We start from the raw sequence: 15,176 nt of genomic DNA, 5'->3' as shown, positions 1-15,176 counted from the left end.
TGGGGCAGGGCTAGGGCTGGGCTGCGGGCAAGGATGGGGTTTGGTCTGGGGCTGGGCCAGGGCTTGGGCTGGGCTGGGACCGGGGCTGGGCTGGCGTAGGGCTGGCACAGGGCTAGGCCTGGGGCTGGGCTGGGGCCGAGTCTGGGGCCGGGGCTGGGGCCGGGGCAGGGGGCAGGGCTGGGGCAGGGCTTGAACTGGGGCTGGGCTGGGGCCAAGGTTGGGGCTGGGGCTGGGCTGGTGGCGAGGCTGGGGCTGGGGCTGGTGGCCAGGGTTGGGGCAGGGAGCCAGGGCTGGGGCAGGGCTGAGGTCAGGCCTGGGGCTGCGGCTGGGGCAGGGCTGGGTCTGGGTCCAGGGCTGGGGCTGCGCTGGGGATGAGGCTGGGGTGGGGCTGGGGCTGGGTCCAGGGCTGGGGCTGGGCTGGGGCTGGGACTGGGGCAGGGCTAGGTCTGGGCTGGGGGCAAGGATGGGGTTTGGGCTGGGTCTGGGCCAGGGCTTGGGCTGGGCTGGGACCGGGGCTGGGCTGGGGTAAGGCTGGCACAGGGCTAGGCCTGGGGCTGGGCTGGGGCCGAGTCTGGGGCTGGGGCTGGGGCCGGGGCAGGGGCAGGGCTGGGGCAGGGCTTGAACTGGGGCTGGGGCTGGGGCCAAGGTTGGGGCTGGGTCTCGGCTGGTGGCGAGGGTGGGGCTGGGTCTGGGCTGAGGGCAGGGCTGGGGCTGGGGGCTGGGATGGGGCAGGACTGGGACTGGGGCTGAGGCACGGGCCGAGGCTGGGGACAGGGCTAGGGCTGGAGCTAGGGCAGGGCTGGGGCCAGGCTGGGGCTGGGTTCGGCTCAGGGGTGGGGCTTGGTCCAGGGCTGGGCCAGGGCTGGGATGAGGCTGGGGTGGGGCTGGGGCTGGGTCCAGGGCAGGGGCTTGGGCTGGGGCTGGGGCTAGGCTGGGGCAGGGATGGGCTGGGCTGGGGCTGGGTCCAGGGTGGGGCTGGGGCTGGGCTGGGCGCAGGGCTGGGGCTGGGTGGTGGCTGGGGCTGGGCTGGGGCTGGGCTGGGGCTGGGACAGGGTCCAGGGCACGGTCGGGACTGGGGCTGGGGCTAGGCTGGGGCAGGGCTGGGGCTGGGGCTGGGGCTGGGGCTGGGACTGGGTCCAGGGCAGGGGCTGGACTGGGGCTGGTGCTAGGCTGGGCAGGACTGGTTCCGGGCTGGGGCTGGGGCTGGGCTGAGGGCAGGGCTGGGGCAGGGCTGGGGATGGGGCTGGGCTGGGGCTTCATCCAGGGCTGCGGCTGGGCTGTGGCTGGAGCTGTGCTGGGGGTGATGGTGGGGCTGGGGCAGGGCTAGGGCTGGGCTGGGCCCAGGGCTGCGACTGGTGGTGGGTCCAGGGCTGGGCTGGGGCAGGGCTGGGGCTGTGGCTGGGGGCTGGGCTGGGGGACTGGGTCCAGGGCTGGGGCAGGGCTGGGGCTGCGGCTGAGCTGGTGCAGGGCTGGGGCAGGGGCTGGGCTGGGGGCCGAGGGTGGGGCTGGGGCTGGGGCTGGGGCTGAGGGCAGGGCTGGGCTAGGGCTGGGGCTGGGGCAGGGGCCGGGGCTGGGGACAGGGCTGGGGCCAGAGGTGGGGCAGGGGCTGGGGCCGGGGCTGGGGCTGGGGCTGGGGCTGGGCGGTGGCTGAAGCTGGGCTGGGGGCAGGGCTGGGGCTGGGGCTGTGCTGAGTTCGGGGCTGGGGCTGGGGGCTGGGATGGGGCAGGGGCACGGGCCGAGGCTGGGGCCAGGGCTAGGGCTGGAGCTAGGGCAGGGCTGGGGCCAGGCTGGGGCTGGGTTTGGCTCAGTGCTGGGGCTTGGTCCAGGGTTGGGGTGGTGCTGAGGGCATGGCTGGGCTAGGCCTGGGGCTGGGGCAGGGCTGGGCTGGGCAGGGGATGAGGCTGGGGTGGGGGCCGAGGGCGGGGCTGGGGCAGGGCTGGGGCTGGGGCTGGAACCAAGTCTTGGGCAGTGCTGGGGCTGGGGCTGGGGCTGGGCAGGGCTGGGACTGGGCAGGGGTAGGGTTGGGGCAGGGGCTGGGCTGGGGACTAGGGTGGGGCAGGGCTGGGGCTGGGGTTGGGCTGGGGCAGGTCTGGGGCTGGGGTTGGGCTGGGGCTGGGGCTGGGGCTGGGTCTGGGGCCGGGGCTGCGACTGGTGCTGGGTCCAGGGCTGGGGCTGGGCTGTGGCTGTGGCTGGGCTGGGGCCTGGCTGGGGCTGTGGCTGGGGCTGGGCTGGGGCTGGGGCCAGGGATGAGGCTGGGCTTGGGCTGGGGCTGGGCCGGGGCAGGGCTGGGGCAGGGGCAGGGCTGGGGCCGAGGGTGGGGCTGCGACTGGGGCTGGGGCTGAGGGCAGGGCTGGGCTAGGGCCGGGGCTGGGGCTGGGGCTGAGGGCAGGGCTGAACTAGGGCTGGGGCTGGGGCAGGGGGCTGGGGTTGGGCTGGGGCAGTGCTGGGGCTGGGCTGTGGCTGGGCTGGGATCAGGACTGGGCTGGGTCAGGGACTGGGGCAGGGCTTGGGCTGGGGCTGGGGCTGCGGCTGGGGCTGGGCTGGGGCTGGGCAGGGGATGAGGCTGGGGTGGGGCTGGGGCTGGAACCATGTCTTGGGCAGGTCTGGGGCTGGGGCTGGGGCTGGGCAGGGCTGGGGCTGGGCATGGACCGGGACTGGGCAGGGGGTAGGGCCGGGGCTGGGGTGGGGGCTGGGCAGGGGCTGGTGTTGGTCTGGGGCAGGTCTGGGGCTGGGGCTGGGCTGGGGCTGGGGCTGGGGCGGGGACTGGGAGAGGGCTGGGGCTGGGCTGGGTCCACGGCTGGGGCTGGGTGGTGGCTGGGGCTGGGGCTGGTGCAGGGCTTTGGCTGGGGCTGGGGCTGGGCTGGGTACAGGGCTGGGGCTGGGGTTGGGCTGGGGCAGAGCTGGGGCGGGGCTAAGGCAGGGCTGGGGCTGGGGCTGGGCTGGGGCTGGGTCCAGGGCTGTGGCTGGGCTGTGGCTGGAGGTGGGCTGGGGCTGAGGGTGGGGCTGGGGGCTGGGCTAGGGCAGGGCTGGGGCCGGGGCTGCGACTGGGGCTGGGTCCAGGGCAGAGGGCTGGGTCCAGGGCAGGGGCCGGGCTGGGGCTGGGGCTGGGCCGGGGGCAGGGCTGGGGCTAGGGCTGGGCTGGGGCTGGGGTTGGCTGGGGCAGGGCTGGGGCTGGGGCTGGGTCCAGGGTGGGGCTGCGGCCGGGCAGGGGTCAGGGCTGGGGCTGGGTGGTGGCTGGGGCTCAGGACAGGGCTGGGGCGAGGCTGGGTCTGGGTCTGGGCTGAGGGCAGGGCTGGGGCTGGGTGCTGGGATGGGGCAGGACTGGGACTGGGGCAGGGGCACGGGCCGAGGCTGGGGACAGGGCTAGGGCTGGAGCTAGGGCAGGGCTGGGGCCAGGCTGGGGCTGGGTTCGGCTCAGGGGTGGGGCTTGGTCCAGGGCTGGGGCTGTGCTAGGATAGGGCTGGGGCTGGGGCTGGGCTGAGGCTGGGTCCAGGGCTGTGGCAGGGCTGTGGCTCTAGCTGGGCAGGGGCTGAGGGTGGGGCTGGGGCTGGGCTAGGGCTGGGCTGGGGCCGGGGCTGGGACTGGGTCTGGATCCAGGGCTGGGGCTGGGCTGTGGCTGGGGCTGGGCTGTGGCAGGACTGGAGCTGGAGCTGGGGCTGGGCTGGGGCTGGGCCGGGGCAGGGCTGGGCTGGGGCAGGGCTGGGGCCGGGCTGGGGCTGGGTTCGGTGCAGGGCTGGGGCTGGGGCAGGGCTGGGCAGGGGCTGGGGATGGGGCCGTGAGTGAGGCTTGGCTGGGGCTGGGGCTGGGCTGGGGTCAGGCCTGGGCCTGGGCTGGGGATGAGGCTGGGGTGGGGCTGGGGCTGGGTCCAGGGCAGGGGCTTGGCTGGGGCTGGGGCTAGGCTGGGGCAGGGCTGGGGCAGGGCTGGGGCTGGGGCTGGGTCCACGGCTGGGGCTGGGTGGTGGCTGGGGCTGGGCTGGTGCAGGGCTTTGGCTGGGGCTGGGGCTGGGCTGGGTACAGCGCTGGGGCTGGGGTTGGGCTGGGGCAGAGCTGGGGCGGGGCTAAGGCAGGGCTGGGGCTGGGGCTGGGCTGGGCAAGGCTAGGGCAGGGCTGGGGCCGGGGCTGCGACTGGGGCTGGGTCCAGGGCAGGGGCTGGGTCCAGGGCAGGGGCTGTGCTGGGGCTGGGGCTGGGCCGGGGCAGGGCTGGGGCTAGGGCTGGGCTGGGGCAGGGCTGGGGCTGGGGCTGGGTGCAGGGTAGGGCTGCGGCCGGGCAGGGGGCAGGGCTGGGGCTGGGTGGTGGCTGGGGCTCGGGACAGGGCTGGGGCGAGGCTGGGTCTGGGTCTGGTCTGAGGGTAGGGCTGGGGCTGGGTGCTGGGATGGGGCAGGACTGGGACTGGGGCAGGGGCACGGGCCGAGGCTGGGGACAGGGCTAGGGCTGGAGCTAGGGCAGGGCTGGGGCCAGGCTGGGGCTGGGTTAGGCTCAGGGGTGGGGCTTGGTCCAGGGCTGCGGCTGTGCTAGGATAGGGCTGGGGCTGGGGCTGGGCTTGGGCTGGGTCCAGGACTGTGGCAGGGCTGTGGCTGGAGCTGGGCAGGGGCTGAGGGTGGGGCTGGGGCTGGGCTAGGGCAGGGCTGGGGCTGGGGTTGGGCTGGGGCAGGGCTGGGCAGGGGCCGGGGATGGGGCTGTGAGTGAGGCTTGGCTGGGGCTGGGGCTGGGCTGGGGTCAGGCCTGGGCCTGGGCTGGGGATGAGGCTGGGGTGGGGCTGGGGCTGGGTCCAGGGCAGGGGCTGGGGCTAGGCTGGGGTAGGGCTGGGGCAGGGCTGGGGCTGGGGCTGGGTCCAGGGTGGGGCTGGGGCTGGGCTGGGGGCAGGGCTGGGGCTGGGACGCTGTCAGGGCAGGGTCTGGACTGGGGCTGGGGCTAGGCTGGGGCAGGGCTGGGGCAGGGCTGGGGCTGGGGCTGCGTACAGGGCAGGGGCTGGACTGGGGCTGGTGCTAGGCTGGGGCAGGGCTGGGGCAGGGCAGGGCAGGGGCTATGGCTGGGCTGTGGCTGGAGCTGGGCATGGGTCGGGGATGGGGCCGTGAGTGGGGCTTGGCTGGGGCCGGGGCTGGGGAAGGGCTGGGGCTGGGGCTGGGGCGGGGACTGGGAGAGGGCTGGGGCTGGGGCTGGGTCCACGGCTGGGGCTGGATGGTGGCTGGGGCTGGGCTGGGGCAGGGCTGGGGCGGGGCTAAGGCAGGCCTGGTGCTGGGGCTGGGCTGGGGCTGGGTCCAGGGCTGTGGCTGGGCTGTGGCTGGAGCTGGGCTGGGGCTGAGGGTGGGGCTGGGGCTGGGCTAGGGCAGGGCTGGGGCCGGGGCTGCGACTGGGGCTGGGTCCAGGGCAGGGGCTGGGGCTGGGGCCGGGGCTGGACCGGGGCAGGGCTGGAGCTAGGGCAGGGCTATGGCTGGGGATGAGGCTGGGGTGGAGCTGGGGCTGGGTCCAGGGCAGGGGCTGGGCTGGGGCTGGGGCTAGGCTGGGGCAGGGCTGGGGCAGGGCTGGGGCTGGGGCTGGGTCCAGGGTGGGGCTGGGGCAGGGCTGGGGGCAGGGCTGGGGCTGGGACTCTGTCCTGGCAGGGTGTGGACTGGGGCTGGGGCTAGGCTGGGGCAGGGCTGGGGCTGGGCTGGGGCTGGGGCTGGGTCCAGGGCAGGGGCTGGACTTGGGCTGGTGCTAAGCTGGGGCTGGGCTGGGGCTGGTGCTGGGGCTGGGGCTGGGCTGGGGCAGGGCTGGGGCAGGGCAGGGCAGGGGCTGTGGCTGGGCTGTGGCTGGAGCTGGGCATGGGCCAGGGATGGGGCCGTGAGTGGGGCTTGGCTGGGGCCGGGGCTGGGGCTGGGGCTGGGGCTGGGGCTGTGGCGGGGACTGGGAGAGGGCTGGGGCTGGGGCTGGGTCCAGGGCTGGGGCTGGGCGGTGGCTGGGGCTGGGCTGGGGCAGGGATTTGGCTGGGGCTGGGGCTGGGGCTGGGCTGGGGCTGGGCTAGGGCAGGGCTGGGTCTGGGGCTGGGCTGGGGCTGGGTCCATGGCTGTGGCTGGGCTGGGGCTGGGGCTAGGCTGGGGCTGGGTCCAGGGCTGTGGCTGGGCTGTGGCTGGAGCTGGGCTGGGGCTGAGGGTGGGGCTGGGGCTGGGCTAGGGCAGGGCTGGGGCCGGGGCTGCGACTGGGGCTGGGTCCAGGGCAGGGGCTGGGGCTGGGGCCGGGGCTGGACCGGGGCAGGGCTGGAGCTAGGGCAGGGCTATGGCTGGGGATGAGGCTGGGGTGGAGCTGGGGCTGGGTCCAGGGCAGGGGCTGGGCTGGGGCTGGGGCTAGGCTGGGGCAGGGCTGGGGCAGGGCTGGGGCTGGGGCTGGGTCCAGGGTGGGGCTGGGGCAGGGCTGGGGGCAGGGCTGGGGCTGGGACTCTGTCCTGGCAGGGTGTGGACTGGGGCTGGGGCTAGGCTGGGGCAGGGCTGGGGCTGGGCTGGGGCTGGGGCTGGGTCCAGGGCAGGGGCTGGACTTGGGCTGGTGCTAAGCTGGGGCTGGGCTGGGGCTGGTGCTGGGGCTGGGGCTGGGCTGGGGCAGGGCTGGGGCAGGGCAGGGCAGGGGCTGTGGCTGGGCTGTGGCTGGAGCTGGGCATGGGCCAGGGATGGGGCCGTGAGTGGGGCTTGGCTGGGGCCGGGGCTGGGGCTGGGGCTGGGGCTGGGGCTGTGGCGGGGACTGGGAGAGGGCTGGGGCTGGGGCTGGGTCCAGGGCTGGGGCTGGGCGGTGGCTGGGGCTGGGCTGGGGCAGGGATTTGGCTGGGGCTGGGGCTGGGGCTGGGCTGGGGCTGGGCTAGGGCAGGGCTGGGTCTGGGGCTGGGCTGGGGCTGGGTCCATGGCTGTGGCTGGGCTGGGGCTGGGGCTAGGCTGGGGCAGGGCTGGGGCAGGGCTGGGGCTGGGGCTGGGTCCAGGGTGGGGCTGGGGCTGGGCAGGGGGCAGGGCTGGGGCTGGGTGTTGGCTGGGGCTCAGGACAGGGCTGGGGATGGGTATGGGGCCGTGAGTGAGGCTTGGCTGGGGCTGGGGCTGGGCTGGGGTCAGGCCTGGGCCTGGGCTGGGGATGAGGCTGGGGTGGGGCTGGGGCTGGGGCTGGGTCCAGGGCAGGGGCTGGGCTGGGGCTGGGGCTAGGCTGGGGCAGGGCTGGGGAAGGGCTGGGGCTGGGGCTGGGTCCAGGGTGGTGCTGGGGCTGGGCTGGGGGCAGGGCTGGGGCTGGGCTGGGGGTGGGGGTGGGTCCAGGGTGGGGCTGGGGCTGGGCTCGGGGCAGGGCTGGGGCTGGGACTCTGTCCAGGCAGGGTCTGGACTGGGGCTGGGGCTAGGCTGGGGCAGGGCTGGGGCTGGGCTGGGGCTGGGGCTGGGTCCAGGGCAGGGGCTGGACTGGGGCTGGGGCTGGGCTGGGGCAGGGCTGGGGCAGGGCAGGGCAGGGGCTGTGGCTGGGCTGTGGCTGGAGCTGGGCATGGGCTGGGGGTGGGGCCGTGAGTGGGGCTTGGCTGGGGCCGGGGCTGGGGCTGGGGCTGGGGCGGGTACTGGGAGAGGGCTGGGGCTGGGGCTGGGTCCAGGGCTGGGGCTGGGCGGTGGCTGGGGCTGGGCTGGGGCAGGGATTTGGCTGGGGCTGGGGCTGGGGCTTGGCTGGGTACAGGGCTGGGGCTGGGGTTGGGCTGGGGCAGGGCTGGGGCTGGGCTAGGGCAGGGCTGGGTGTGGGGCTGGGCTGGGGCTGGAGCTGGGCTGGGGCTGAATGTGGGGCTGGGGATGGGCTAGGGCAGGGCTGGGGCCGGGGCTGCGACTGGGGCTGGGTCCAGGGCAGGGGCTGGGTCCAGGGCAGGGGCTGGGCTGGGGCTGGGGCTAGGCTGGGGCAGGGCTGGGGCTGGGGCTGGGTCCGGGGTGGGGCTGGGGCTGGGCAGGGGGCAGGGCTGGGGCTGGGTGGTGGCTGGGGCTCAGGACAGGGCTGGGGCGAGGCTGGGTCTGGGTCTGGGCTGAGGGCAGGGCTGGGGCTGGGGGCTGGGATGGGGCAGGACTGGGAATGAGGCAGGGGCACGGGCCGAGGCTGGGGACAGGGCTAGGGCTGGAGCTAGGGCAGGGCTGGGGCCATGCTGGGGCTGGGTTCGGCTCAGGACTGGGGCTTGGTCCAGGGCTGGGGCTGTGCTAGGATAGGGCTGGGGCTGGGGCTGGGCTGGGGCTGGGGCTAGGCTGGGGCAGGGCTGGGGCAGGGCTGGGGCTGGGGCTGGGTCCGGGGTGGGGCTGGGGCTGGGCAGGGGGCAGGGCTGGGGCTGGGTGGTGGCTGGGGCTCAGGACAGGGCTGGGGCGAGGCTGGGTCTGGGTCTGGGCTGAGGGCAGGGCTGGGGCTGGGGGCTGGGATGGGGCAGGACTGGGACTGAGGCAGGGGCACGAGCCGAGGCTGGGGACAGGGCTAGGGCTGGAGCTAGGGCAGGGCTGGGGCCATGCTGGGGCTGGGTTCGGCTCGGGGCTGGGGCTTGGTCCAGGGCTGGGGCTGTGCTAGGATAGGGCTGGGGCTGGGGCTGGGCTGGGGCTGGAGCTGGGCAGGGGCTGAGGGTGGGGCTGGGGCTGGGCTAGGGCTGGGCTGGGGCCGGGGCTGGGACTGGGTCTGGATCCAGGGCTGGGGCTGGGCTGTGGCTGGGGCTGGGCTGTGGCAGGGCTGGGGCTGGAGCTGGGGCTGGGCTGGGGCTGGGCCGGGGCAGGGCTGGGCTGGGGCAGGGCTGGGGCCAGGCTGGGGCTGGGTTCGCTGCAGGGCTGGGGCTGGGGCAGGGCTGGGCTGGGGCTGGGGATGGGGCCGTGAGTGAGGCTTGGCTGGGGCTGGGGCTGGGCTGGGGTCAGGCCTGGGCCTGGGCTGGGGATGAGGCTGGGGTGGGGCTGGGGCTGGGTCCAGGGCAGGGGCTGGGCTGGGGCTGGTGCTAGGCTGGGGCAGGGCTGGGGCAGGGCTGGGGCTGGGCCGGGGCAGGGCTGGGGCTAGGGCAGGGCTGTGGCTGGGGATGAGGCTGGGGTGGAGCTGGGGCTGGGTCCAGGGCAGGGGCTGGGCTGGGGCTGGGGCTTGGGCTAGGCTGGGGCAGGGCTGGGGCAGGGCTGGGGCTGGGACTCTGTCCAGGCAGGGTCTGGACTGGGGCTGGGGCTAGGCTGGGGCAGGGCTGGGGCTGTGCTGGGGCTGGGGCTGGGCTGTGGCTGGAGCTGGGCATGGGGCCGTGAGTGGGGCTTGGCTGGGGCCGGGGCTGGGGCTGGGGCTGGGGCAGGGACTGGGAGAGGGCTGGGGCTGCGGCTGGGTCCAGGGCTGGGGCTGGGCGGTGGCTGGGGCTGGGCTGGGCTGGGGATGGGTATGGGGCCGTGAGTGAGGCTTGGCTGGGGCTGGGGCTGGGCTGGGGTCAGGCCTGGGCCTGGGCTGGGGATGAGGCTGGGGTGGGGCTGGGGCTGGGTCCAGGGCAGGGGCTGGGCTGGGGCTGGGGCTAGGCTGGGGCAGGGCTGGGGCAGGGCTGGGGCTGGGGCTGGGTCCAGGGTGGGGCTGGGCTGGGCTGGGCGCAGGGCTGGGGCTGGGTGGTGGCTGGGGCTGGGCTGGTGCTGGGGCTAGGCTGGGGCAGGGCTGGGCCTGGGGCTGGGCTGGGGGCAGGGCTCGGGCTGGGACTCTGTCCAGGCAGGGTCTGGACTGGGGCTGGGGCTAGGCTGGGGCAGGACTGGGGCCGGGCTGGGGCTGGGGCTGGGCTGAGGGCAGGGCTGGTTCAGGGCTGGGGATGGGGCTGGGCTGAGGCTGGGTCCAGGGCTGTGTCTGGGTTGTGGCTGGATCTGGGCTGGGGCTGGGCTGGGCCCGGGGCTGAGACTGGGGCTGGGTCCAGGGCTGGGGCTGGGCTGTGGCTAGGGCTGGGCTGGGGCAGGGCTGGGGCTGGGTCCAGGGCAGGGGCCGGGCTGGGGCTGGGGCTGGGCGGTGGCTGGGGCTGGGCTGGGGCAGGGCTAGGCCTGGGGCTGGGCTGGGGCCGAGTCTGGGGCAGGGGCTGGGGCCGGGGCAGAGGCAGGGCTGGGGCAGGGCTGGAACTGGGGCTGGGCTGGGGGCAAGGTTGGGGCTGGGGCTGGGCTGGTGGCGAGGGTGGGGCTGGGGCTGGGCCTGCGGACAGGGCTGGGGCTAGGGCTGAGGTAGGGGTAGGGCTGGGGCTGGATTGGGCCTTGGGCTGGGGCAGGACTAGGCTTGAGGCTGGGCCTTGGGCTGGGGCTGGGGCTGGAACCAAGGCTTGGGCAGGGCTAGGGCTGGGGCTGGAGCCAGGGCTGGGGCAGGAGCCATGGCTGGGGCAGGGCTGAGGTCAGGCCTGGGGCTGGGCTGTGGCTGAGGCTGGGGACAGGGCTGGGGCCAGGCTGGGTCTGGGGCTGGGCTGAGGGTAGGGCTGGGGCTGGGGGCTGGGATGGGGCAGGACTGGGGCTGGGGCTGGGGCTGGGGCTGGGGCTGGGGCTGGGGCTGGGGCTTGGGCTGGGGCAGGGCTGGGCTGGGGCTGGGGCTGGGGCTGGGTCCAGGGCAGGGGCTGGGCTGGGGCTGGGGCTGGGGCTGGGGCTGGGGCTGGGGCTGGGGCTGGGGCTTGGGCTGGGGCAGGGCTGGGCTGGGGCTGGGGCTGGGGCTGGGGCTGGGTCCAGGGCAGGGGCTGGGCTGGGGCTGGGGCTGGGCTGTGGCTAGGGCTGGGCTGGGGCAGGGCTGGGGCTGGGTCCAGGGCAGGGGCCGGGCTGGGGCTGGGGCTGGGTCCAGGGCAGGGGCCGGGCTGGGGCTGGGGCTGGGCGGTGGCTGGGGCTGGGCTGGGGCAGGGCTGGGGCTGGGCTGCGACCAGTACTGGGCTGGGGCAGGGACTGGGGTTGGGCTGGGGCTGGGGATGGGGCTGGGGCTGGGCTGGGGCTGGGGCTGGGTCCAGGGCTGGGGCTGGGCTGTGTCTGGAGCTGGGCTGGGGCTGAGGGTGGGGCTGGGGCTGGGCTGGGGCAGGGCTAGGCCTGGGGCTGGGCTGGGGCCGAGTCTGGGGCAGGGGCTGGGGCCGGGGCAGAGGCAGGGCTGGGGCAGGGCTGGAACTGGGGCTGGGCTGGGGACAAGGTTGGGGCTGGGGCTGGGCTGGTGGCGAGGGTGGGGCTGGGGCTGGGGCTGCGGACAGGGCTGGGGCTAGGGCTGAGGTAGGGGTAGGGCTGGGGCTGGATTGGGGCTTGGGCTGGGGCATTACTAGGCTTGAGGCTGGGCCTTGGGTTGGGGCTGGGTTGGCGCAGGCCTGGGGCTGGGGCTGGAACCAAGGCTTGGGCAGGGCTGGGGCTGGGGCTGGAGCCAGGGCTGGGGCAGGAGCCAGGGCTGGGGCAGGGCTGTGGCTAGGCTGGGGCAGGGCCTGGGGCTGGGCTGTGGCTGGTGCTGGGGACAGGGCTGGGGCCAGGCTGGGTCTGGGGCTGGGCTGAGGGCAGGGCTGGATCTGGAGGCTGGGATGGGGCAGGGCTGGGACTGGGGCAGGGGTACGGGCTGAGGCTGGGGACAGGGCTAGGGCTGGAGCTAGGGCAGGGCTGGGGCCAGGCTGGGGCTGGGTTTGGCTCAGGGCTGGGGCTGGGGCTGGGGCCAGGGGTGGGTCTGGGGCTGGGTCCAGGGCTGGGGCTGGGGTTTGGCTGGGGCAGTGCTGGGGCTGGGCTGTGGCTGGGCTGGGACCAGGACTGGGCTTGGGCAGTGACCGGGGCAGGGCTTGGGCTGGGTCCAGGGCTGGGGCTGGGATGGGGCAGGGCTGCGGCTGGGGCTGGGCTGGGGGCAGGGATGGGGATGGGGCAGGGATGGGGATGGGGCTGGGGCAGGGATGGGGCAGGGGCCGCGGCTGGGGCTGGGGCTGAGGGCGGGGCTGGGGCAGGGCTGGGGCTGTGGCTGGAACCAAGTCTTGGGCAGGGCTGGAGATGGGGCTAGGGCTGGGGCTGGGCGGGGCTGGGTCTGGGTATGGACCGGGACTGGGCAGGGGTAGGGCTGGGGCAGGGGCTGGGCTGGGGATGAGGGTGGGGCAGGTCTGGGGCTGGGCATGGACCGGGACTGGGCAGGGGTAGAGCCGGGGCTGGGGGCTGGGCTGGGGCTGGGGTTGGGCTGGGGCTGGGGCTGGGGCTGGGGCTGGGGCTGGGCTGGGGCCGGGGCTGCGACTGGGGCTGGGTCCAGGGCTGGGGCTGGGGCTGGGCTGGGGGCAGGGATGGGGCTGGGGCTGGGGCTGGGGCTGGGGCTGGGGCTTGGGCTGGGGCCGGGCTAGGGCTGGGCAGGGGATGAGGATGGGGTGGGGCTGGAGCTGGGTCCAGGGCAGAGCTTGGGCTGCGGCTGGGGCTGGGCTGGGGCCGAGGGCAGGGCTGGGGCAGGGCTGGGGCTGGGCATGGACCGGGACTGGGTAGGGGTGGGGCTGGGGCAGGGGTCTGGGCTGGGGCTGGGGCTGGGCTGGGGCAGGGCTGTGGCTGGAGCTGGGGCTGGGCTGGGGCTGGGTCCAGGGCTGGGGCTGGGCTGTGGCTGGGCTGGGGCTGGGTCCAGGGCTGTGGCTGGGCTGTGGCTGGAGCTGGGCTGGGGCTGAGGGTGGGGCTGGGGCTGGGCTAGGGCTTGGCTGGGGCTGGGGCTGGGCTGGGGCCGGGGCTGCAACTGGGGCTGGGTCTAAGGTTGGGGCTGGGCTATGGCTGGACCTGGGGCTGGGCTGGGGCTGGGTCCAGGGCAGGGGCCGGGCTGGGGCTGGGGCTGGGCGGTGGCTGGGGCTGGGCTGGGGCAGGGCTAGGTCTGGGGCTCGGCTGGGGCCGAGTCCGGGGCAGGGGCTGGGGCCGGGGCAGAGGCAGGGCTGGGGCAGGGCTGGAACTGGGGCTGGGCTGGGGGCAAGGTTGGGGCTGGGGCTGGGCTGGTGGCGAGGGTGGGGCTGGGGCTGGGCCTGCGGACAGGGCTGGGGCTAGGGCTGAGGTAGGGGTAGGGCTGGGGCTGGATTGGGGCCAGGGCTGGGGCATTACTAGGCTTGAGGCTGGGCCTTGGGCTGGGGCTGGGGCTGGAACCAAGGCTTGGGCAGGGCTAGGGCTGGGGCTGGAGCCAGGGCTGGGGCAGGAGCCAGGGCTGGGGCAGGGCTGTGGCTAGGCTGGGGCAGAGCCTGGCGCTGGGGCTGGGGACAGGGCTGGGGCCAGGCTGGGTCTGGGGCTGGGCTGAGGGCAGGGCTGGGTCTGGAGGCTGGGATGGGGCAGGACTGGGACTGGGGCAGGGGTACGGGCTGAGGCTGGGGACAGGGCTAGGGCTGGAGCTAGGGCAGGGCTGGGGCCAGGCTGGGGCTGGGTTTGGCTCAGGGCTGGGGCTTGGTCCAGGGCTGGGGCTGGGCTGACGGCACGGCTGGGCTGAGGCCGGGGCTGGGTCCGGGCTGGTCTAGGGCTGGGGTGGGGCTGGGGCTGGGGCCAGGGGTGGGTCTGGGGCTGGGTCCAGGCCTGGGGCTGGTCTGGGGCTGGGGCTGGGGCTGGGGTTGGGCTGGGGCAGTGCTGTGGCTGGGCTGTGGCTGGGCTGGGACCAGGACTGGGCTCGTGCAGGGACCGGTGCAGGGCTTGGGCTGGGTCCGGGGCTGGGGCTGGGATGGGGCAGGGCTGGGGCTGGGGCTGGGCTGGGGGCAGGGATGGGGCTGGGGCTGGGGCTGGGGCTTGATGCCGAATTTTGCCCCAAAAGGCAAGAATAACTGCCTAAGAGACTCAGTTTATTAGCAACGCGTTGGAGAAATCACTAAATGGATTTCTCCCTTTCCCGTAACAAAAGCATGTCTTTTATACAGTTTTGGACGTAGTATTGCATCAGATCACATACATAATCATATCTCTGTATACATATTCATAAGAGGTGTGGTGTAGGCGGAGCGTGGGCGGGGACATCTCTTTTGAGGATCCTCTTGGTGGTCAATCCGGTGGCCTTCATCATGGGCAGGGGTCTTTTGATGAGTCTTCCTCTCTTGAACTTTTGAACCCTTTCCTAATTTGGTCAATTCCCGGTGTGCCTGGCTTAGTTTTACTGACTGGACAAGGCTGTTAGGGTCAGTTTGACCTTTCTGGTTCTGAATCATGCTCACTTCGTCAGCCCTTATCACTTATCTCCTTTTTCTGTCACAGTGTCCCAGGCCTCAGCTGATTTATTACTCTATGTGGTTTGTGCTCATTGCTTCACATTCTCGAAAGCTATCTGTTTTGGGGCTTCATTTCCCCCCTTTTTCTTATAACTTACGAATTCTTTCGTCAAATTCTAGTCCTATAGGGCTCTGATACGCTCGTACCATAGCCCAAACCATTTGGGTCCTTTTCATTATAATTCTTAGTCTCCACCACATACAAATATTTGTGAGAGTTAATAGTAACAGAACTACAATTACTATTAGCATTGGGTGCACCAGATAGTTGAAGACCTGTGTAGCTGTTGGGGAGTATCCTGTAAAGATGTCCCACCAATGTTGCTGGCCTACTTGTTCTACTTTGGTCAGGACATCTGTTATTTTTTCTGAATTATGTTCTACCTGCCATACCATTCGTTTAGTCGTTTGATTCACCTGTTGCACCAATTTCTTCACTTTAGGATGTGCGAGCATCGCTTTAAGAATTTTGACGTCCATCCCTATTTGTAATTTCGGCATCTTTTGATATAGATTAAAATCTGCGTTAATTAGCTGTTGAGTAGTTATTGGGACAGTATAGTGAAAATCACAACCCACTATTTTGGTGAAGTTGCACACACAGAAGTTAGTATTGTTAGTCTCCTCTTGACAATTATCTATAGTGACGTTGTCACAAGCTGTCCTCACGCAAGCACACCCATTCCCTATATAGTAAACTTGTGATTGTGTTCTATTATGTGAAAGCATTTCAAAGGTACATACACTATTTTCGACATCTAAGCATAAATCTTCTGCTTCTACTACAGCGTTTTCGCAAACATAGCCTAATTGTCCTCTAGGAATACATGCCTCAGTGCTAACTGATTGCCATCTATTTTTGGTATAATCATAACTGGCCCAGACATTATGGTCTATTGGTCTGACAATGACATGTTGATGTATTGTCCCTAGAGTGAGGATAGGAAAGATAGCTCTTTCTTCTGCTGTACTGATGGTGAGGACATAGGCTTCTATGTGATCTCGTTGAGGCTCATAAGTGAAATTTACTAATTGCCACCAGGCTTGGTGGTCCTTCTCAAA

Source organism: Melanerpes formicivorus, unplaced genomic scaffold (genome assembly GCF_026170545.1).
Source record: "Melanerpes formicivorus ecotype bairdi unplaced genomic scaffold, bMelFor1.0.p_v2 SCAF_501, whole genome shotgun sequence".
Lineage (NCBI taxonomy): Eukaryota > Metazoa > Chordata > Aves > Piciformes > Picidae > Melanerpes > Melanerpes formicivorus.
Note: the sequence above shows the minus strand (reverse complement) of the source record.